The sequence below is a fragment of the Pangasianodon hypophthalmus genome, chromosome 2 (assembly GCF_027358585.1).
Source record: "Pangasianodon hypophthalmus isolate fPanHyp1 chromosome 2, fPanHyp1.pri, whole genome shotgun sequence".
Classification (NCBI taxonomy): Eukaryota; Metazoa; Chordata; class Actinopteri; order Siluriformes; family Pangasiidae; genus Pangasianodon; species Pangasianodon hypophthalmus.
In genome coordinates, this window is record NC_069711.1 from 641,373 (window position 1) to 663,768 (window position 22,396).

The 22,396-nt window shown below is 39.8% G+C and overlaps 1 pseudogene; it reads right to left on the reverse strand.

Annotated features, from left to right (window-relative positions):
- Window positions 1-544: 544 nt before the first annotated feature.
- On the reverse strand, window positions 545-22,088 carry LOC113545845 (zinc finger protein 850-like; annotated as a pseudogene).
- Window positions 22,089-22,396: the final 308 nt, after the last annotated feature.

The following is a 22,396-nucleotide window of genomic DNA, read 5'->3' on the forward strand; positions in this document are numbered from 1 at the left end:
CTTCACACTTTATTAGGACTTTTCAACTGTTTCAGGAAGAGCACAATATCCGGATTCATGTTTTCCACTGGTATGAAGTGACTGACTGAGTGTCTAATTCTGAGTCAAGATATTATTATCTTCTCTTCTATTGCCATAACTATTCCTCTCGAACCTGACTAATCTCTGAATATGACACAGATGATATAACCCCCTCAACCAGCTGCCAACTATCCACTCATCCCCCAGGGCAGTCCTTCACCACAACTCCACTGGTCCATCATCACTACCACCAACAGACAGGACATCAGGGTCGACCCTGCACTGCTCCCCTCCTCTCCTCTCCTCCTTCCCATTCCTCCCCCTTCTTTCCCTCTTGTCTGCTGCTCTCCTACCTGGGATTAATAATAATAAATAATAAGTGCGATCTTATCTTATCTTGTAACTCACAAATATTCATATATCTGAGCAAAAAAAACATACATGTTCTTTTAGTTCATGGCTAGCCAAAAGTATAAAAACGACCATTTCCAATTTGACCATTCTTTTATTTTAGAAATAAAAAACAACAGATATAAGAAAAGATATAATCTTAATAATGTTTTACATTATATCCCTCTATTAAATGCTAAAGAAATTTTGGCCTGCAGAGTAAAGACTCAGGAAAATGCACAATTATCCATCAGCTGTAGAATGAAAAACATTGTGTAGAAAGATCCCATTTGGCACAAAATAAGTCTGGAACTACTTGATTCCCGCAAATTGTTGACTATCTACATCTATATCTGTGTGAACGCACTGGTGTTGCTGGAGATTACGCTGGCTTGTAAAGCTCTTCCCACACTGTGAGCAGTGATACGGCTTCTCTCCAGTGTGAATACGCTGGTGCTTTTGGAAATTACTGAATAATGGACTGAAAAGTGGTGATATGTAGATGTAAGTCTCAGCTATGAATAATTAAAGAGCTGTTTTTGCAGCTTAGTTTCCATATAGGACTGTATGGGTTAGAGGTGAAAAAAATGTACATAGTACATCAATTTCTTATTTTAAAAAATCAAGATGGATTTGGTTTTCCATGACACTGGCACCTGAATCTTCTATTCGTATCTATCCTACGCTGTATCGTGCAAAAGAAATCGGCAGTCATGGTCATGTCACAAAATTGTAATCTATTGTTTTAGCGGCCAGTAATGAAAAGACCAGAAAGAAAAGAAAAGAGGAGAAATGGAAGGCTGCAGAAGTTATTGGGGAGAAAGCGAGATATTTACACCTCCATCCATGTGAAGTACAAAGCATTTTATCATGCAGTGCCCTTTTTTTTAAATAAATAACAACAAAAAAAAGTTTAATATTAATGTTTTACTAATTGTTTGTCTATGAGAATTCAGACGTGTTTTATTGTGTTTTGATATTTTTATTTATTTATTTTTATTAAACCATGCATCATGTTGTCATCATCATAACCAATAACATCAGGACCTGTATTAAAATTCAAAATAACACTTTTAAGTACTACAGCAGATAGAATATGCCCAAGTGGATACTAGCCTTTAATATATATTTATACACAAACACACATTTTAATCACTTTTGTGTTTAAACATAAAGCCAAGTCTGTAGATCATATGAACAGGCAGTGTTCAGCGATAAGACGTAGATAAATTTAAAAACACAACTTACAGAAATGAATTATCTATGTTTGCATGTTTTATACAGATGTTACTGTACTTGTAATACTTTTCACTCTTAAACACATCAAGGAAATATATTATTTGGAAGGAAAACCCCACATGACCACATGATCATTTTTACATTGACATAATTGTGTGTTTCTATATAAAGGAGTACAACACATTTCAACAAGTGCCTCTCAGAAAGCTTATTCATCAAAGGCCCACAGACTAAACTCTGCACAAGCTGTAGAATTAAACATACTCAATATGACGTGGTTCAAAGACACCATTTGTCTTCAGAATAAAACTCATAAGAACTGCAACACGTCTTCACTGTCAGTTGTGTGTATGTGTTTGTGTCGCTGAAAATTTCTCTGGTCACTGAAACTCTTCCCACACTCCGAGCAGTAATACGGCTTCTCTCCTGTGTGAACGCGCTGGTGACGCTGGAAATTTTTATGGTCTCTAAAGCTCTTCCCACACTCCGAGCAGTAGTAAGGCTTTTCCCCGGTGTGAATGCGCTGGTGTACTTGGAGACTACTCTGTCTGGTAAAGCTCTTCCCACACTGTGAGCAGTGGTACGGCTTCTCTCCAGTGTGAATGCGCTGGTGAACCTGGAGAGTGTTTCCTCGATTAAAACTCTTTCCACAATCTAGGCAGTGATACGGTTTATCTCCTGTGTGAATGCGCAGGTGTTGCTGGAGAGCACTCCTTTCTGTAAAGCTTGTTCCACAGTGTGAGCAGCGGTACGGCTTCTCTCCTGTGTGAATTCTCTCATGTTTTATGAGATTCCCTCTCTCGATAAAACTCTTCCCACACTGTGGACACTGATACGGCTTCTCTCCTGTGTGAATGCGCTGGTGTTTTTTCAGAGTACTCTTCTGAGTGAAGCTCTTCCCGCAGTGTGTGCAGAGGTACGGCTTCTCTCCCGTGTGAATCTGCTGGTGCTGTTCGAGATTACTCTTCACCGAGAAACTCTTCCCACACTGTGAACAGAGATACGGCTTCTCGCCTGTGTGAATCCGGTGGTGTTCTTTGAGATGACTCTTTCGAGTGAAACTCTTCCCACAGTGTGAACAGTGGTGAATTTCTCTCTGCACGTGTGTGTGTGAGGCGTTCGTGTAGAAAGTACCGCATGATGTTTGTTGACTAGTGGAGCTCTCTGCCGGTTCCAGAGTCTCACACTTAATCTCATCTACTTTCATCCTAGTTGGATGTCTTGATGTTCTTGCAGAGGTAAATTTGAGATGTGAAAAACAGAAGACAGCAGGAGAACACTTGAAACACGAATACACTCATATCTGGATCAGAAAAAAGTGAAAAATGGTCAATAGTTCAATAATAAAACGTTACACTATACAGCAGCACTGGTTTAAAGAACAAATAACGCACTACTGGCCTCACATCAGGGTTGAGTCTCTTACACAGAGCTCCTGTCATCCTCCAGACATGACTTATTAATCCAGGTTCTCTACTCTCCTGCTTCTTTATCTGGGAGCTTTCTCTACTTATGACTCACTTCCTGCTGCTAAGGATAATCTGTAGTATGGCACAATTTTCTCAACTTTATTCAAATTAAATGCTTAATGCTAATTATAGACTGCTGATTCAATCATGTATCTGCAATTATATTTCCTTCATGAGAGAACATCACGAGATATAATTCAAAGTAAATTACAAAATATGTATTTGCACCTTACTTGAACATCCTTTCAACACAGTAATACAGTAAAAAGTTACAGTAATTTGCTCTTGTACGCTCATCCTCCTGCTAAACTCTCCTCTATCATGCAACAGTGATGATGAAACAGGGAGAGTGAAGCCTAGCAAATGCTTTTTTCTGAGACACATGAAGACAGCCACCAAATCTTTTAGAGCTGCTGCTCATGCTACATCATAGTGCAACTGAACATTCGGAGGAAAGTGCTATCTGCCCTCTTCCACATACATGATCTCGCAGACACCCGCGATTGACTGACGTTGCTTTAAATGACAGCGAAAAGAGTAACTTCATCCCTCCCACCCAGAGAGCTCTCTTGGAAGCCCAGGCATTATCAGAATCTGAACTTGTCATCTCCTAACAATAGAGAACATATTTCTGTTGCAGCACTTGGGAGCCCTTCATGGAAAATCATCTACATCATCTCATTATCTAGAATTCTCACCAGACCCGTAGTGTAACCACTGCCGAGCACGCAAGCGCTCAAAATGCTGAAATGGAGGTTCAGATCAAGGCCTATCTGCAGCGTATGACACGAACGAGACCTGAGTGCTGTGCTGTGCTCAGAGAGGTGCTGTGTTTGGCAGTGGAGAAGCTAGAAATTCATTTCAAAGGCGACGCTGAAGAAACACACTACATGAATTCATCACTGTACAATTAAATTGAGATGATGAGCTCATGCATGTGGGTTGGATGCAGACAGCAGAAGGAACGGTGACGGCACAAATTTCTGATTTAATCATTCAATACAAAATCTACCATCAATTAATCTTTCCAATTTAATAATGTTGCTAAAAAAAAAAAACCCTTTATGATCTTTCCACTGAAAACAATTAAACTACCATGAAAAACAGATGTACTCTTGTTTTCTAAATATGGAGGTTTTTTTGACCATTCATGACCATTATTATTATTATTATTATTATTATTATTACTATAGCACAGTTACATCATAAGACGAGAAAAGTTGCTGGGCTGCAAAGTCAAGGGAAATGTGAGACTAAAGACATGCATGAGCTAAAACTGGCTTGTGGTTAACAATAATGTAGTAATCAATCAAGCAGGTAATAATTAGCTTTAATCTGCACACACTGTAAGCTTTGACTAGGGCTGAGTCCCAAATGAGTGCTGATTGGATATCTAGTGCACTCCAGAGTGTGTAAACAGCACTATCACTATTTTCTAGCCTGTGTAGTGCACTAGCATAGGAAGTAGAAAGCCATTTAGGATTGTTAGCTTGTTGAGTTGAACTTACCTTGAGCTTGAGCAGATGGAAGTGTGGAGGTAAAACCCTGGGAGAAATATCTGAATGGAAAGATGATTAGTAGAGTCGGAGAGCTCAGCTCATCAATCAGCAACACTGCAGCACGTCTTCTTCTAGTTCTGGGAATGTGGGACATCTAGACGCTCACAGCGCCACCTACTGGAGCTCTGTGCACTCACTCATCAGCAGTGAAATTATTCAAGATCAAGCACATGTTCAAAAAAAAAATCTGTAAAGAGAATATGAAAAATAATGAAAATATTTCTATTAAACGCACTTACAAAAATCAGTAAGGTTTGAGTATTTGTTAAGTTATAATTTGCTCTCTTCTACTAACATTTACATTTATTTATTCAGCAGATGTTTTATTCAAAGCGACTTATAAATACAAGCAGTGATACATCAAGCAGAGAACAAAGAAATTGTTATTTGAGTGCTAGAGAAGAGACCTTAAAAATTGACTTTAAAAAATTAAAGGTGCTGATCATTCATGCAATTATCCAATTAAATAAAATAAATGCAGATACACATCACGAGCTTCAGGTCATTTTCACATCAGACATCAGAATGGGGAGAAAATCTCCTTCATCTCAGTGACTTTGACCATGCTATAGTAGCTGGGTTGAGTATTTTTTAGAACAGTCTGTAGTCTTACACAGAATGGTGGAAAAAAAACAAAACAATCCAGTGAGCAATAGTTCTGTAGGCAGAAACGATGTTGATGAGAGAGGTCAGGAGAGAATGGCCAGATAAAGCTCCAGTAACTCAATTAACCACTCTTTATAACCGCGATGAGCAGAAAAGCATCTCAGAACAAACACAAAACTTCAAACCTTGAGGAGGATGAACTACAGCTGTAGAAGACCACATCGGGTTTCACTCCTGTCAGCCAGGAACAGGATTCGGAGTCTGTATTGGACACAGTCTCACTGAAACTGGACAGATGACGATTGGTGAAAGACCAGACGATGTTTTGTCCAGACTAGCCGAGTCTGTGACCGCTGTAGTCTCAGATTCCTGTTCCTGCCTGACAGGACTGAAAGCCAGTGTGGTTCATGAGTGTTAAAACAGTCAAACTTTTCACCAGGTCCCTGGAGGACTAGTTGTTAGACCTCAGCGCTCTCACCGCCACGGCCCGAGTCCGATTCCCAGCCACAGAACCAACTCCTGCCACGGGGGTTGCACGTGAAAGTGCACTTCTAGTGCTGGTCCCAAGCCTGGATAAAATCGGGGAGGGTTGCGTCTGGAAGGGCGTCCGGCGTAAAAACTGTGCTAAATCAAACATGTGAACCAATGATCCGCTGTAGCGAACCCTAACAGCAGCAGCCGAAAGAACAACAACATACAAACCTTTTCACCAGCTATAGCATGAAATTTATTCAATATAAAGTGGTTAAATGTTTCAATTTGGCCCAAACAGGCAATTAACTAAATATAACACCAGTTCATTCCTAACAGGGAAAATTCAATCTGTTTTTTTTAACAGCAGCTTTTGGATGAATTGCCAGGAAAATAATGCACATTTTGTTTAGACACTCTGGAAAAAAATGGAGATGATATGTGACCTGCAGTTTTTAATGTTCAAATCCCTAAAGAAACACTAGTGTCACTGCTGGGAGTTGTTCCTCAGAAGGTTGAGGGTACAGGACAGGTGTATCTTCTTCAGATCCTGCTCACAGGAGACATTAAATGTATAACTAACCTGGTTAAAGGGTCTCTCTCCTGCTCCAATGCTGGATACACACTTATGGGAACTGTATAATATGGAGGAAGCAACACAATTCAAGACTGCAGCTGCAGAAGCTTGCTAAATAAAACATTTTTGGCATATAAAAGTTAGCACTCTCATATATGGTTGTATATGTATACAGTGCATAAGTACAATTCAGTGATATTTAAATCTTTTTATTAATGTACTTCACTATACTCATGTTCTTTGACCGTCTATGGCAAGACTGTAATGGGATAATCATTTTATGATCCTTAAATAAACAATGATTAAAAAAACAGAAAGAGAAAAAACTAGTTAATTATCACTGTTATGCCCCAGTATAGGGTTTGGAGAGTAATAAAAGGAGTGTGTGTAAAATATGTTTTATATATATTTGGGGGTATATACAGAATACACTCACTGGTGACTTCCTCAGAAGTTGCGGCATGCGTGTAAAGGCATCACCATGTCAGGGGTCACGTGCCAAAAAGGAAAAACACAAACAAAAGACGATCTGACTCGAATCTAACTCCCTATCGAGCCAGTACACAGAGACAAAAACCCCAAGCGCAAGAAAAATAGCAGTGAAATCCTACAACTAGAACAGGGACTATATAACACAACATGAGTGAAGTATGTACAGGAAATATCTACAGAAGGAATATGTACCAAATAAGGTCAAGCACTTATAAGTCAATTCCCAGAAAACTTAAGCAACAGAAATGAGTGAGTATCAAGCTGCTGCATCCACTCTGACAATCCCGTAAATGCCGTTTTGAAGATGGTGTTCAGATGAGCAGGAAATGACGAAGCAGGAAGCAGGATGTAAGACCACAGGGTAGCACAGACATGCAGCTCTGAAGCTGGACACCAGAAAGAACAGTGGACACCCTTAACTTTCTCCTGAGAGCTGCAGCGTGTCGTCATGGCCAGCTGTGTGAATGTGCTTGTGTTGCTGAAACTATCTCTGATCACTCGTCTGACACTGTCAGCAGGGGTACGGCTTCTCTCCTGTGTGAAAGCGCTGGTGTTTTTGGAGATTATGTCGGCGAGTATAACTCTTCCCACACTCTGAGCACTGATACGGCTTCTCTCCTGTGTGGATGCGCTGGTGTATTCGGAGATAATTCTGATTACTAAATCTCTTCTCACACTGCGAGCACTGATAGGGCTTCTCTCCTGTGTGAATGCGCTGGTGGTTTCGGAGAGTACTCCCTTGCCTAAAACTCCTCCCACAGTCTGAGCAGCGATACGGCTTCTCTCCTGTATGAATTCGCAGGTGCTGTATGAGACATCCACTCTCAGTAAAACTTTTCTCACACTGAGAACACTGAAAGGGTCTCTCTCCCGTGTGAATGCGGAGATGTACCTGGAGATTAGACAGGTGAATAAAACTCTTCCCACACTGCGAGCAGTGATACGGCTTCTGCCCTGTGTGAATGTGTTGGTGTAATTTTAGAGAAGTATTTTGTCTAAAACTCTTCCCACACTCTGTGCAAGAATACGGTTTATCTCCTTTGTGAATGCTCAGGTGTTGTCGGAGAGCATTACGTTGCGCAAAACTCATTTCACACTGTGAGCATCTATACGGTTTTTCTCCTGTATGAATTCGCTGGTGTTCTGTGAGAGTACGATTCTCACTAAAGCTCTTGTCACAATGCGAACACTGATACGGCTTCTCTCGTGTGTGAATTCGCTGATGACGCCGGTAATTATGGTGGTATTTAAAGCTGTTCCCACACAGCGAGCAGTAATACGGCCTTTCTCCTGTGTGAATGCGCTGGTGGGTTCGGAGAGCACTCTGGTTGCTAAAACTCTTCCTGCACTCTGAGCACTCGTAGGGCTTTTCTCCTGTGTGAACTCGTCCATGCTTTACGAGACAGTTCTTTCGAATGAAACTCTTCCCACACTCTGAGCACTCGTAGGGCTTCTCTCCCGTGTGAACGCGCTGGTGCTCTTTGAGACTGTGCTTTCGCGTGAAACTCTTCTCACACTGTGAACAGTGGTGAATTTCCTCCTGCGGTTGTTTGAGAGAGACATTAGTGTTTATAGATGGCATTTGGTGATTACTGGAGATCTCTGTGGGATCCAGATTCTCACATTCGGTCTCATCTGACTTCATCCTAGTTGGATCCCTTGATCTTATTGCAGATGTAACTATGTGTAGGAATGAGAACAACAGGAGAAGACAGGACACCACTCATATCTACAGCAGAAAAGGCGGAAAATGGGTCAATGGTTCAATCATTTTAACAACTAAATTAATAAACAGACCAGATTAAACTACTTCAGTATCTCACTGAGGCTTATCTGATCAGAATAATGTTAATGAGCTAAACTTACTTAACTATTTAATCATTAGCAGCGACAGCAATTCAAAGCACCTGCTAGCAAAACCAGTGTAGTGCAAACCTGATGATTAGCATCAATTAACTAATTAGCCAATTAATCAGTAATTATCTGCACACACTGTAAGCTTTGACTAGGGCTGAGTCCCAAATGAGTGCTGATTGGATATCTAGTGCACTACAGAGTGTGTAAACAGCACTATCACTATTTTCTAGCCTGTGTAGTGCACTAGCATAGGAAGTAGAAAGCCATTTAGGATTGTTAGCTTGTTGAGTTGAACTTACCTTGAGCTTGAGCAGATGGAAGTGTGGAGGTAAAACCCTGTGAGAAATATCTGAATGGAAAGATGATTAGTAGAGTCGGAGAGCTCAGCTCATCAATCAGCAACACTGCAGCACGTCTTCTTCTAGTTCTGGGAATGTGGGACATCTAGACGCTCACAGCGCCACCTACTGGAGCTCTGTGCACTCACTCATCAGCAGTGAGCACCTTCACAGTACAGCATATAATAATTCATAAAGTCTTAGGCACCCTAGAGTTTTATTTAAATATACATTGAGATTTCTGCATAATTGTGTCTGTAGAAAAGAACAAATGCTAGAGTTCCACATAGTCAAAGAGGAAGCTAATAGACTTAGTGGTTAGGACATTTGCCTCGCACCTCCACGGTTGGGGTTCAAATCCCATGCATGTTCTCCCTGTGCTTCGGGGGTTTCCTCCAGGTACTCTGCTTTCCTTCCCCAGTCCAAAGACATGCACTGTAGGCTGATTGGCATTTCCAAATTGTCTGTAGTGTGTGTGTGTGTGTGTGTGTGTGTGATTGTGCCCTGTGATGGGTTGGTACCCTGTCCAGGGTGTCCCCCGCCTTGTGCCCCAAGTTCCCTGGAATAGGCTCCAGGCTCCCCGCGACCCTGTGTAGGATAAGCGGCACAGAACACGGATGATGGATAGTCATTATTACATACTGCATTCTTAAGAAAATAGTTTGAAGCATAATCATTCGACTCCAATCCTTCAGAAAAATGCCGGTGGTTGTAAAAGGTAAACTGTGCTTACCAACCTGTGAAACAGAAAACGTAACGAGAAGAATATTTTACAGAAATATTTTTGCTTAACTAGCAGCCAGGTAAACTCTACCAAACATAGAGTTTGAACTTGACTACAACCAAAAGCGAGTGAGACTCTTCCCCCTTGGCTCAAAGGCTCTGGGATCTTCAGCGTGAAATTGACAAACTTTCCTAAATTATATTGTAAAAGTATCAGTGAATCCAGGGCTAATATACAAGAACAAACAATGTGTAAAAAGCAAGAGGATGGGACAAGTAAGAATTAATCACACACCATATTTACTTGATTACACACTGTATAGTATAGTACACACTCATGTGATTCTGATGACATGAAGTTTGATGACATGGGCAAACAACGGAGACAAAATCTGAATTAGAATCCTAACTAGTGTTAATCCTTGGGTTTGGTCCTTGGCTCGATGACTCTGAGGCCTGACTGGGGTGTTAATCTTTTTGCTGTCTGTGGCGATCACGGGGAATTCTGCTAAAGGTCCAGAGGTTTTGCTTGCTGTGAAATACGAGAATTATTTGAAGAAATCCCATATCAGTGCCTTGCAGAAATATTCACCCCCTTAAACTAAAAAAAACCCACATTTTGTAGTATTACAACCTGAAACTAAAATGAACTTATTTGGGATGAATCTACACAAAATACCCCATAATACTGCAGTGCAGGAAAAATCTACGTAGTTTGCAAAATTCTTTATAAATAAAAAATGCAAAAGTTGTGACTGCGTAAGTATTAAGTACCGCTCTTGCTGTGAAACATCTAAATTAGTTCTGCTGAGACCAACTGCCATCAGAAGTCCCCTAAATAACTGAAGAGTTCACCTGGGTGCAATAAAAGTGTCAGGTTCCTGGAAGAACCCAGAGTTTTTCTGAGGACATTCCTAAACAAACATCATGAAGACAAGGAGTGATCAAAAGAAGTCCAGGAAGTTTTGCAAAAAAAAATTGGGTGTGGTTATTAAAAATATCTCAAACTTTGAATCTCGCAGAGTACCATTAAATCCATTATTAAAAATGAAAAGACTAGGGCACAACCTGAAAGGAGCTGTGGAGATCCACTGCTCGGACGGAGAAGCTGTTCACATACAACCATTGCCTGGATACTACACAAAGATGGAAGTCAGGCGAGAAGAAATAGATGGCCTATAGCCATTTAGAATGGCTCAAAAGAAACTCAAAAGGTTCTTTGGTGTGATGAGACCAAAAATGAACTTTGGCAGAAACCCAATGCTACTCATCACCATGAGAACACCAACTCCAGAATGAAGCATGGTGGTGGTATCATCATCATGCTGTGGGGAAAAGTACTTTGAGGAATATACAAAACTCTCCTCCAGCTGCAGAATGAAACACATTAAATATAAATTAGTTCAAATAATCAGTCAGAGCCAAAATAAAGATTCAGATTAAAACTAGTTAATTGGCACACTTTTGCACAAGAACAGTGGCATTTCGTTCACAGCTGTGTGTGTGCACTTGTGCCGCTTAAAATTTCTATGGTCACTGAAACTCTTTGCGCACTGCGAGCAGTGATACGGCTTCTCCCCTGTGTGAAGGCGCTGGTGTCGCTGGAGACTAGTCTGACTAGTAAAATTCTTTCCACACTCCGTACAGTAATAGGGCTTCTCTCCTGTGTGAATGCGCTGGTGTAATTCGAGCGCGTTCTCTCGGTTAAAACTCTTCCCACACTCTACGCAGCGATGCGGTTTATCTCCTGTGTGAATGAGCAGGTGCTGCTGGAGGTTACTCCTTTGTGTAAAACTGCTTCCACACTGGGAGCAGTGATACGGCTTCTCTCCTGTATGAATTCGCTGGTGTTTTATGAGACTACCTCTCTCGATAAAACTCTTCTCACACTGCGAGCACTGATACGGCCTCTCTCCGGTGTGAATCCGCTGATGTCGCCGGAGATTACAGTGGTAATTAAAGCTTTTACCGCACAGTGAGCAGTGATACGGCTTCTCTCCTGTGTGAATCCGCTGGTGTTGCTTGAAATCACCGTGTTGAGCGAAACTCTTCTCACAATGTGAGCACTGATACGGCTTCTCTCCGGTGTGAACACGCTGGTGTTGCTTGAGGTGACTCTTCTGAATGAAAGTCTTCCCACACTGGGAGCAGTGGTGATTTCGTTTTTGCACTCGTCTGTGTAACGTACCAGATGACCTTTGCTTACTACAGGAGATCTCCAGATTCTCACATTTAACCTTCATCCTATTCAGATGTCTTGATGTTCTTGTGGAGGTAAATTTGAGACGTGTAAGAAAGATGACAGCAGGAGAAGAGGTGCAACAGGACACCACTCACACCTGGAGCGAGACAAAAAGAGAAAATGGTCAATGTTTCAATATCTTTAACAAGTAATCTTGTTCAGTTTTATAAAATTGAACTTCTGAGCTACACAACAGCGTTTCAGTCTGGATTCTGACTGGATCATTCTGGAAGGAACTTTCTAGTGGTTACAAGCACACCCTAATGACTTCGAGTCTTCGTCCTTGGTTAAAATGAATACTTTTCCAGGAACAACAAAAAGATGTTGCTACAGGAACATGTGCATTACATTCTGCCTCTTTATGCTGCTTTTTTAATTTACTGATATTTCTGACAATTTACAACTGCAGTCTTTAGCATGTGTGCAGTACAAAACTACACGTGCAGTACACTAAACCAGCGCAATAAGATGAACGTAAGTGTGTATGTGACGGTATGCATGCATGAGTATATTAGTGTGTGTGTTTTTTTTTCTCTTATATTTTCTTTATTGTTTACAATATTTTTCATGATACTTATTCTATTGTATTTATCTTTGTTTTTTTGCAAAACAAACACCACTGAGGTTTTCACACCAGAATTTCCTCGTACTCTGTACGATAACAATAAAGGAATTTTATTCTATTCTGTTGTAGGTTAAATGGAAAAGGCCTTGTGATGGCAATCTGTTTAAATTCTCATCTTTTTTGCTTCTTCTTCATGTGTGAGCGTGATTTGAACTCGAATAACGTTCCGTAGTCCAGTAACTTTCTTTAGGCAAAGATTAATAACAAAATTAACTGGAAAAATGTTACACAGTCCTTGCCGGAAATGACATCATTGTCAATATGAAATAATAATAATACACGTATTAGATTATTTACTTTATAATTATTTTACAATTGCTTAACACACATAATTATTTATTCCACATCTATATAAGAAACAAATAACATATGGCTCTTACAGGCCTGACAAAGGCAAGAGCAAATGAGCCTAACATACAGTAACATATGGTAAGTATTAAAGCGTTATTTAAGAAATCAAACCATGTAAATGATCAATGCACTGATTACTGGCGTCAGATTAAGCAGTTGTCTTTCTAGTTTTTTGCTACCACAGATTAGACAAGATTTTAAAATCTCTGCTGGTTTCTAATACCAACATCCTAAAACAATGCAATACAAAGCCTTATTTTTTGCATAAATCTCACTGTCTACTGTCCAATACACTCAAGTATATGAACCAAATAAGCCCCCTGTTTAAGGTCACAGTTCTTTACCCACGTCTAACATAATACTGTGTTTATTCAAACTCAATTATTAACATAAGAGATAACTCAGTTTAAGGTCACGTTTTGGCTGTATATTTCATAAAATCGGCCTGATCGGTTTTTGAAAGATGATAATGATTCCTGTTCCTATAGTTATGAGTCTGATCATGGATCAAGAAAAGTAAATCTTCGTCACAGGTAAGCACAGCTTCTTCATGGTCCTGGATTTCATTTACTCTCAGTTTTCTAGCAACACCAACTGTCAGGGAACCTTCAGAGCACAATGTAATGCCTTCTTGACATTAACTGCACTTCAGTGTTTGGATTATTTTGGACACTGACCAGATTACATGAATATCTTGCTATAATTTATGTAAGAGAGTGTCGCAGAGATAAACTTACTTGGCTCCTTAATCCTTGGCAGTGCTAGTCACCTACTGCACCTGTTATATAGGAAGTAATGTTAGCATCAGTTTAGTAAACAACCAATCAATAATTATCTACATACATCATAATGGTTTATTATGGAGTCCTAAATGCAGAGTGTGTAAACAGCACTATCACTATTTTCTAGCCTGTGTAGTGCACTAGCATAGGAAGCAGAAAGCCATTTAGGATGGTTAGCTTGTTGAGTTGAACTTACCTTGAGCTTGAGCAGATGGAAGTGTGGAGGTAAAACCCTGTGAGAAATATCTGAATGGAAAGATGATTACAGATGATCAGCTCATCAATCAGCAAAACAGCACCACTTCTTCTCCTTCTCCTTCTTCTCCTTCTTCTCCTCCGACTCAGTGGTGGTTGGTAAGCATTACTGCCACTTACTGCCACTGCTGGACTGGAGTGTGGACTGTCGAGGTGGAAAGACTCCTACTCGTGGAATGAATTTTAATTTTATGATGTTCTGTCCCCGAGATTTGCTGCTCAGAAGTTTCTGTAATTCCTGGAATTTGGTCATCACAGCTTCTCAGTCTTTTCTATATGCAGTCATTAGGCATTATTTGCCATTTATTTATTTATTTATTTATAGCTGTGTCCAGGTGGACAGCTTTAATGCACAACCTCCCAGAACATTTTTCCATAAATACTGGGATTTATTTTGATATTCTGGGCCAAAAGGTGGCAGTGAGGAACAGGATGTTTTCTGGCCTCATCCTTCTTCCTGTTGACTACAGAATTAAAGTAACCTGTTATGCAGGACCCACAGAAAACACGGCCTATTACAGCCCATCCAGGGTGTATTCCCATTTCATGCCCAGTGTTCCGGGGCAGGCTCCGTATCCACCACGATCCTGACCAGGATAAAGTGCTTACTGAAGATGTAGAGTACTGAATGTAGAGTATACACAGCAAACACGCAACATCACAGAGAGACCTACAGAACACATTTTCAACACGCAAAAACCAAAAAAGACATACAGACATACGCCTCATGACATACAGTACTGTGAAAAAAGTCTTAGGCACCCTATTTTTTATTTTTTTAGTATAAACTTTGTTATAGATGTTTATTTTCTGACTTCTACATTATTGATTCAGTACAAAAACATTTTAGATTCCAAACATTAGTTTTCCAGCACAAAATGAAACGTTACAGAAAAATGTTTGTATGTCAGTAAAGAAAGCAGCAGATTCCATAAGAGACACTTTTCAGATAAAAACATAATGAAGGCTGCTGGGTTTCGCTGCAGAAATAAGAAGCGAGTCGACAGTCAAAGTCTCCAGAAGAACTGTGGCTGCTTCTGCAAGATGCTCAGTAACACTTCCAGCTCATTTCCTTATAAAACTGCACACACTGCACCTCAGATACTGCTTTATTTATTTAAGTGAAGGATCGTCACATTAAATATTGACTTTGCTTCATTTATTACTGTTTACTGCTCTTTAGTATTTTTTTTAAAAAATGTAGAAACATTTAATTTCATTATTTCTGAAGGCGTCTTTGCTCTACAGCATTTCTTTACATGTGCCTAAGACTTTTGCACAGAACTGTATTTAAGATCAACATCCAATAAGACTCACCCTTAATGTTTCTTCCAGCTCTACTTTGTATTTGCCACCTTCAGCTGTTTTCTTCTTCTTCTTCTTCTTCTTCAAAAAAAAGCTTGTAGAAGTCAAAATCAAATGCAGATTTCTGCCTCAAAAAGACTCTATGGTATTTTGTGTTTTTTTTTTTTCTTTATAGGGAATTCTTCCTCGTCCATTTTGTGCTTTTTTCATTTTATAGAGACGCTGTGACTTGTGGCTCTCTTTGTGACTTTAAAAACAAAAAACTAAATCATAAATTATGCTTAAATGACACAACTGACCTAAAATTACCAAGAAGAAGGTGGCAAACAAACTGACCAACATGGTTCTATTGCTAGTTTTCACCCCCATAATTTGGAAGAACATTGCAATAAAATAAAAACCTGACAAATGACAGTTAAATCTGGACAATCTGCAGTACCCACATCAGCGAACGTCCTACGCGTGGGCTCTCTCTGCTGCAACATTTCCTCCTCTAAAGATCTCCAAAGGTAAAAATACCTCTACACTGAAAAGACCTTTGTGAAACATACAAACTTAACAAAATTGAATGGGGGTAATAAGTAAATTCTTTAGAATGAGTAAATCATTAAGGCTAAGTATGTGTTTTAATCTGTCAGAGCACACTGGACTAAACACAGCAAATCTGGACGAACTCATCATAAAAATGAACGTGAAAGAAATCATAAGCGAGTGCTTATTTAGCTTGAAGACTCTGGGTTGATTCTTCCTGTGAAGTTCACCAATTCTTTCGAATTCTATGTTGAAATAAGAGAGACACACTGACAATGAATAGAATACAAGTTTAAGAGTAATTGTCAACAGCTACAGGGATAATACAGAATACATAAGACCAAACCACATACAAAGAGGATGTAAGAGGTAAAACAAGAGTAACAGTGAGAGGATTAATCACACAGTATATAGATTAATATTTGAATACACACTGGAAGATAGCATAGACCAATCTGTTTAGGATGACATGGGAAAAAAAAAAACCTAATAGCAACAAAGTCTGAATTAAATACTTAAATAAGTAGAGACACTTTTTTCCAACCTACCCTGTCATCAGTGGAGTAGGTAAAGATGAATAGATTTGTCTTTAGGTTGAGTTAATCTGTCCGTGTGTTGGTGAAGCTGAGGCTGAGGTGTCAATCTGGACAACCTCTGTAGAGATCATGTGCTGAAAATTCACAAGTTTCATATGAATCACTGTCTTGTTGTCAAACGGCACATCAGTCCGAGGCTGGAGTTGAAAATTCAACCCAAACAGTCAAACATTTACGAGTTTACATTTTTTTTTTTTTTTAAAAGGTTAAAAAGGTTTACAACTTGTACCCTATCAAAGGAGGTTCTACAGCCAGGCTCCATCCAACATCAGTAGTACTGAGAAAAGCAGCATGATACTTAACAAATATTACTTCCTATTTAGGCTGTAAGCATCAGTAGAAAGTTTACACAACACAAATGTAAGATCCTTCCGTTCCGTTTTCAGTTACTCATGTATGTACATGATTGCAGAAATATTATTTTTGTTATTTTATACGTCTACAGTTACTGTGTATAATCTGTATTTTTAAAGAACAATCCAGCTGTAGTCTAAAAGAGATTTCTATACACCTCTCATGGCTGACCATCGTAAGTTATATTAATTAGCCATAGAAGCTGTAACATGCAAGAAATGATATTTACTCTTCCGGACTGTACAAAAGTTCTCTCGGTGATGAAAACCTTGTCTCTCCTGTACTGTAAATATCAAACACACTTGTGCTGTTGGAAAAGCATTTTCAGGACTATACAAAACTCTCCAACAGTCGTAGCATGAAATGTATTCAGTATAAAGTCAACACACTTCAAAATAAACATTTAAAATGAAAGTAGTTATGTTTTTAAATACTAATTACACACCACTGACTCAGATGATTCAACACATCTGCTGGGGAAGGAGGAGGAAAACTCCTGAGATTGTCGGTACAAAGAAAGGGCTTAGAATGAAACCGGGACGGTTGGGCTGCTGTGTCATCCGGCGCAACCGGGTCAGGCTCGGTCTCTCGGTCACTAGCTAACGTTAAACACTACCTACAGTGCCTGGAACTTCTCCATATTTTGTAGAGTTACAACCTGGAACTGAAATGGACTTGATTGGGATTTTATGTCATGATTCTACACAAAACAGTCCATAATATTAAAGAAATCTACATAGTTTGAAAAACTATTTACAAATAAAAAATGTAAAGGTTTTTGCATAAGTATTCATCACCTCTTCCTGTGAAATTAGTTAGTTAATTAGAAGTCACGTAATTAGTTGAATTGATTAGACCTTTGTGTAATTAAAGTGTCACATGATCTCAATATAAATACACTTGTTCCTGTAAGAACACGGAGAGTTTGTTCTAGGATATTCCTAAACAAACTATCAAAAAACACCAAGGAGCTATTAAAATATTAAAAAGTCTGGGACAAAGTATCATTCAGGGTTTGGTTATTTAAAAAATCCCAAACTTTCGACATCCTGCAGAGCGACATTATTACAAAATCCATTATTAAAAAAATGGAAAGAACGTGGCACAACCACGGCTTGAGGCCATCCACCAAACGTCAGTGACGGAGCAAAGAAGCCACTAATAGGCCAAAGGGAAGTCTGAAGAAGCTGGAGAGATCCACAGCTCCAGATGGGAGAAGCTGTTCACAGGATGGCGATAGCCCTAACTCTCCGTAAAGGTGTGCTATTGAGGCGTGTTGGAGACTCAGAAAATGTCTCTCTGGTGTGAAGACACCAACACTGAACTTTTTGTCCTTGGCACAAAGTGCTGCTCAGCAGCCTGAGAACTCCATCCCCACAACAAAAATGATGTTTTTAATCAGTAGGAACATGGAAACTAATCAGAGTTGAGGGTACGATGGATGGATGGAGCCACATACAGGAGAATCCTAGACAACTTGTTCCAGTCTGCAAGAGGCTTGAGACTGTGGTGGAAGTTCACCTACCATCAGGACAAGGATTCATTCTAAGCATACAGCCAAAGCGACACTGGAGAAGTTCAAAACCATGAACCTGAATGTGTAACAATGACCTAGTCAAAGCCCAGACCTCAATCCAAATGAGAATCTGTTGAAAAGAGTTGAAAATTACTGTTCGTGGAAGGACTTTGTCTAATTTGACAAAGCTTGGGCGATTATTATTGAGAAGAACGCACAAACTCATAAGATTTGCAGCTGTAATAGCAGCCAAATGTGGTTTTACCCCGTATGACCTTGAAATCTTAGCCATATTGTGTAAATCCAATGACAAAAATCACAATTCAGTCCGAGGCTGTAACACTCAACAGGGGGATACTTACGCACGACACTGCATAATAGTTTGTACTCCTATAGCACCTTTCTCTCACACTCAAGGTCACTTTGCGAACAAGTTAAACTGAAACACAAGCACAAAACGTCTTATAGCACCTTTCTCACACACACAAGGTCACTTTGCAAATCAAATCAAAATGCACAACCAAAGAAAAAAAGAAAACAAAACCAAAAACGTTTAATGGAAGCTCGTAATCATGTCAGCATAGTTTTGTTGATCACAGTCCAACGGCAGCAGGATGTCTTCATTCGCAGCTCTCCGAAGGTGCTGGCGTACCTGGAGGTGACATGGCTCTGTAAAACTCTTCCCACACTATCAGCTCTGATACGACTTCTCCCATGTGGATGCGCTGGTGACGCTGGAGGTGACACTGCTGCGTAAAACTCTTCCCACACTGGGGGCAGGGGAACGGCCTCTCGCCCGTGTGGATGCGCTGGTGCACTTGGAGGTGACAGTGCTGCGTAAAACCCTTCCCACACTGCGAGCAGATGTACGGCTTCTCTCCCGTGTGAATGCGACGGTGCTGCCGGAGATTACTCTGATCGCTGAAATTCTTCCCACACTCTGAGCAGTGATAGGGTTTCTCGCCAGTGTGGCTGCACTGGTGTACTTGGAGAGCCGTTTCCCGATTAAAACTCTTCCCGCACTCAAGGCAGTAATAGGGTTTATCTCCTGTGTGAATGCGCTCGTGTTGCTGCAGGTTACACCTCTGCGTAAAGCTCATTTCACAGTACGAGCACTCGTACGGCTTTGCCCCTGTGTGAATCCTCTGGTGTTTTAACAGACTCCCTCTCTCGGTAAAACTCTTCCCACACTGCAAACACTCGTACGGCTTCTCTCCCGTGTGGATGCGCTGGTGTCGTATGAGTCCGTCTTTCTCGCTGAACCTCTTCTTACACTGCGAACACTGATACGGCCTCTCCCCCGTGTGGGTGCGCTGGTGGCGCTGGAGATTACAGAGGTAATTAAAGTTCTTCCCACAGAGCGAGCAGTGATACGGCTTCTCCTGTGTGTGAATCTGCAGGTGTTTTGTGATGTGACCCTTCTGAGTGAAACACTTCCCGCACTCCGAGCACTGATACGGCTTCTCTCCCGTATGAATCCGCAGGTGCTTTATGAGACTACTGCGATCGTTAAAGCACTTCTCGCACTCCGAGCACTGATACGGCTTCCCTTTCGTGTGGACGCACTGGTGCGTTTGGAGATGACTCTGCTGCGGGAAACTCTTTCCACACCGCGAGCAGATGTGCATTTCATTCTCCGGTGGTTCAGACGACCGCTCCGGGCTACTGGAACTTGCCGTGGGTTCCAGATCCTCACATTTAATCTCGTCTGACGTCATCATACTGAGATCTCTTGATGGTCTTTAGGATGTGTAAGAAAAATTAGAGCGGACGATGACTTACAGAAGGACACCACTCATATCTGGAGCAGAAAAAGGGAAACACGGTCAATGCTTCACTATTTGTTTTGACAAATAAACTGTAGAGCTACACAAGAGATTTTTAAATCTGCTATTATTTGCTCTAGATCAATCAACGTACATAATCACTTCGCGCAAATCTGAACCACTGATTACACAGTTTTGTAATTTGAGGAGGAAAATATACTTCACTCATCACAGTTAACTGTGCAGAAGCTCTAAGAGGCCATGCATTATAATTTTTTTCTTTCATTTTCTCGTGATCACGACTTCACGAAAGTTGTTTTCTCATTTTATCCTGAGGAAATCTCGTACCATGGGACTGGTGTTTCATGCACGTTGGTGTCATCGCCTTCGCCTTCGCCATCATCATCATCACTTTAATAACCGCCTGCTGTAGAGATGGACTTCATCTCCGCATTAAGAGAGAGGAGTGTAGACCTGACAGCGTCCTTCTCAGATGTCGGACACTAATGAGAAAGTCGTCAATTATTGACAGGCATTGAGCTATTTCAGCTTGAGCGTGCCCTTGATCAAAGTAAAAACTTTAAACAAAGTTTAAACACCACGTTCGTGAGTCGAGATCACAAGAAAACACCTTATTTCGATTATAATAAGGTAGTACTATTAATAATATCCACCAACAATCTCTCTTATAGTGGTCCACTATCATAACATAGACATGTTCGTTTGTCCGGCTGTTGTAGAAAATATGTCTGTGTAATCGCTGAAATAAAGGATGTGGGTTTATAAAAAACTACAATCTGATTTATTCTTCAATAACTACACAGTACTGAATAGGAAGACTTTATTCAGAATGAACAGATAACGTGTTCTGAGCAGATAAAAATAACAGTTGGCACATTATTCGTTTCTTTTTTTGCTCCAATAACCTAAACACTGCTTTACTGAACTCCAAAATAACACCATATTTCTATATCGTTAAGAGAACAATCAGTTTATTATCAAATTAACGACTCGATGAGAAACAGATACTAATCCCAGGATGAGGTGAGAAGCTTATAAAACTTTTCTGATGCACAATTACGTAATCTTTATTAACTCTTAAGAGTAAAAAGCTACAAAAAAAAAAACCCTCAAATACAAATCTGATTAAGCAATCGATTTGGAAATCCATTTTTTATTTACTAAATCTTTTAAACTATTTTATTTTAAGCTTAACCAACCATGAATAAGTTTATTAAAGCGCTTAAAGAGATTATTCTTGGATATTATTAATAATACTTCTTTATTATAACTGTTAATCATGAATAATAATAATAATAATGTCGTAAGTTATAACAGGCATCAGCACACCTCATCACTTCTTTAATTATTATGTAAAATTATTTTAAAAGCTTATTATTTTAGGTAATCTATATGTAGATAAGAATTGAAAGGCTGCAGAGTATAAATGTAATTTCCTTTTGTTCTCTGCTCTTGATAAAATGCAAAACAAAACCAAAACCAAACTATACTACCTGAAGTGCACTTTCATAACAAATAAAAATAAAGTTTTATTTTTAAATAAAGCCAGCTTTACACTCCAGGCTTTAGACTTTTCTTTGTCTTGGTCTTGGACATATTAAGTTACTGTCCAGATTAAATTACCTCAGCATGTTGCTAAGGCTTAGCTAAAGCACAATGCTAACTTATTTAGCTAACTATCCATTGAACCTGTTAGCCAAAAATGTTTCAAATGAACCTCTATGGTGTACAGCCTTAATTTAGTAATAAATTAATCAATAATTAGCTGCACACACTGTAATGTTTCACCAAAACAGAATGGCGCCCCATTTGGCAGCTAGCCACTTTAGCTCAGCTAGCAAGCGCTTTAGCTTCTCTTAATCTTGACATTTTAAAGCAGAATATACAAACAAACATTACACACACGCACAAAACAGAGCTTTTACTTTTAACTAAATCAGATCTAATTATAGAGATGATAAAAAAAAACCCGTCCAAAACAAGAATAGAGATGAGGATCAGATCTCACCTGGTTAAAAAAACGGGACTGAACTGAACGCTAGTGATGTGTCGCTGTAACGAGTCGACTCTTTGAGCCGAATCTTTTAGGTGAATCCTTTAGGAGTTGACTCGCGAATCAGAATCAGAATCATTTTATTCGCCTTAGACACATTAGGCTTATATTTACATGGGTTAGGATTTTTTTTCTTGGTGTTTGGTCACAACACCATAAATTCAACACACACACACACACACACACATCTCAGACAACACAACACAACACAACACAATTACCATCCTAATATACAAATATTGCATATTAAGCAGAAA